The following is a 2,932-nucleotide window of genomic DNA, read 5'->3' on the forward strand; positions in this document are numbered from 1 at the left end:
TAGTCCATGGACCCCGTCTAAAAAGTAAGAAATTAACGAAATGTGATAGCTGAAAATCAAAATTTCACACAAATTCTCACAATAATCACACACAGAATTAAAAGCTACATGTAGAAGACCTTTTCCCCTCGTGATCTTCTTTCCTATGCATGCATGTTGCCAATTGTTGGTGCAGTACAAGTTAAAGTTGAAAGCAGCATTTCAAGTGTTGTAATTATTGTGAGGTTTTGTGTGAAATTTTAATTTTCAGCTATCACATTTCGTTAATTTCTTACTTTTTAGACGGGGTCCATGGACTAGAACACAATAACTTTTTTTAGAAAACTGCCATAAAGCAGTTTTTATTGCTATAATACACCCTGTAGAAGCACTGAAACATCGGTTTTCGGCGAATTCAACATGCGAATTTTTGAACATTCGGCGAAAAGATGGGTAATTTCTTCAAAACCACTGTTTTCGGCGAATTTTTCGCCCGGCCGATTAGGGAAATGCCTACTATCCATGCAGGTGCATTAGATGCATATTTCTATTTTGATCGGAATTCAGTTAGAATCAACCTGCTACGCCCGGAGTATCATGCATCAAAACAATTATTGAAGGGGTGTCACAGTGAAGCAGTGTTGCTACGCACCACAAATCCCCTCCGCCCTGCACCGAATTTATACTGGAGAATCCAGAGTGACCAGCAAAGAGTCACAACCACGCGGGTATCCAGTCACACTAAGGCATGTCCACCATTCCCCACATATTCACTGTAACAAAACACAATACTGTTTACTATAATACACTTTTATTTAAATTGACTTGGATGAGTCTGTAGAAGAGAACACAATGCACGCACACGCACGCATGCGCGGACACACACACGCACACACGCACACACACATCTAGGTTATAGTGCTATACACGTATCTAGGGTTTAGGAAGCACGAGAATATGTCGAAGCACCCACACATACCCCTTCATGCAGTGTACTTCAGTAGCCCAACACATTACGACTGCTCAGGACCATCACAAAATACATTACGACTGCTATAGCACAGTACCATCACAAAACACTACACACTGTTACTACACTGCACACACAGTTACTACACTACGCCTGTTACAAGTACTTACAAATAATTTTGAAACAAATGGCACATCCTGAAGACGGCAGCCCCAGACCTTCATACATCATCATCTGTGAAACCAAGCATGAGCGCACACAAACACTATTAGTGTCACGAATACGAAAGCAGGGTAAGACAAGAGGATACGAAACAAGTAAGTATCGCTATAACGAGGGGGTAAGTATACATGTAAACAGAGCAGTGCTTACTTACAGGGTCCTAATACGCTCTACGGCGTCCCGGTAGTCGGACTGCAACAGCAGTCCGACTTGCCGACCCTCCCAGTAACGGGTTAGATGGGCCGTACCCGTGAGGTGGGCGACCACGGCTGGGCCTCCAACCAGCCGTTCTCCACTGTAAAAACGAAAGAAACCGCAGAAAGCACAGTGTCATAGAGCTCTTTTGTTGGGGGAGAGAGCTAGGAGCACTGCACACTTACCATTTGTCACAATATATGATGAGAAAGAGGCGGCGCTTGACGCACCGCCTCAGGTGCTGGAACAGGGGTATTACCCCTGTAAGTTCGACACCGCAGTGGCACGTGAACGTCATTTGGACTGTAATGATACTGAAGTGAAGGTGTGAACCGCAAAGCAAGACCTTTATCTTCTTCCTGTCGAATTCGCTCCCCAGCTGCATACCGACATCATCCGCTAAAATCCAATCATACCAAGTAACGCAAAGGTCATCAGTTGACCTTTTGGACTTTTCAACTCTTATCCAAAACCACCAAGAGGAAAAAACCCAGGATAATAATAATAATCTTTATTTCAGGATTACCCAAAGGCTAACGCCTATCTGGGGATGAAGAAGACGTCAGTTGTAGAAGCGTTTGTGGAGGAGTTGTTACATTATTCTCAGTAAATAGATATGGCTGATACATTCGGTGTAGACGTGGACGACCGGTCGTGGTCTCTCACCACGGGTCCTTTACTAATAGAAAGGCGGACGCCAATAAGAACTGTTGTGGAGTTGGCAGATCAAAACGCGCAGCAAGAAATTTGGCACGTCGACGGTAGACTCCATCGGGAGGACGGACCAGCTCTTGTTGATAGTAGGGGAGTGTCCGCCTGGTGCTATGGAGGTCGCCTTCATCGCGTTAATGAACCGGCTTGGATAGGACGGGGTAGCATCGAGTACTACCTCAACGGTGTCCGTCATAGAGCCGGCGGTCCTGCAGTCAGTTATTGTGACGCCACATGCTGTATTCTACGGTGGTATCACCACGGAATGCTCCACAGGGAGAATGCGCCAGCGGTGATACGCAGGGAAGGTAACAATCGTGTACGGGAGTGGTACCGATACAACCTTCGGCATAGGGAAGATGGACCTGCTTTCATCTCTCAGGAGGAGGAGGGTATCTATCAGTGGTACCTCAACGGGGTGTATTACGGTAGCCACCATCAAGACCAGGCAATACACCCCATGGAGCTGCAGTACATCAATGTAGTGCCAACTAAGGTAGACTCGTCAGCAATAAGTCATGAGCCCATTTGTGTGATTTGTCAGGATACCCTGGACCGTCCTCTATCCAAGTTCGAGTGCGGTCATGAATTTCACTTCCACTGTATGAAGGAGTGGATCAGTTCTGCCCCCAGCCCAACTTGCCCAACCTGCCGCTACTCCATGAATGCTGAGGACTTGGTTGAGTTCTTGTAGTAATACATGACACAGCTGCGTGTAGGCGACTACGAATGACCAGTCATGTGCTACAGATGGACACGGACACGCCACCCTAAGTAGCCATGAGCGGCTATTTGGACAAGGACAACAAAGCACCTCGTGGGCGGCCAAGGTTGACACTAGCCACAAGTCTGGTC

The 2,932-nt window shown here is 46.5% G+C and overlaps 1 long non-coding RNA gene across 1 annotated transcript; it reads right to left on the reverse strand.

Annotated features, from left to right (window-relative positions):
- Positions 1–777: 777 nt before the first annotated feature.
- Positions 778–1,460, reverse strand: LOC135821085 (uncharacterized). The gene is made up of 3 exons (XR_010554289.1): positions 1,326–1,460; positions 1,120–1,183; positions 778–814 (listed from the first exon to the last, which is right to left on the reverse strand). It is a non-coding gene; the product is annotated as an uncharacterized LOC135821085 (long non-coding RNA).
- Positions 1,461–2,932: the final 1,472 nt, after the last annotated feature.

Source organism: Sycon ciliatum, chromosome 7 (genome assembly GCF_964019385.1).
Source record: "Sycon ciliatum chromosome 7, ocSycCili1.1, whole genome shotgun sequence".
NCBI classification, from domain to species: domain Eukaryota; kingdom Metazoa; phylum Porifera; class Calcarea; order Leucosolenida; family Sycettidae; genus Sycon; species Sycon ciliatum.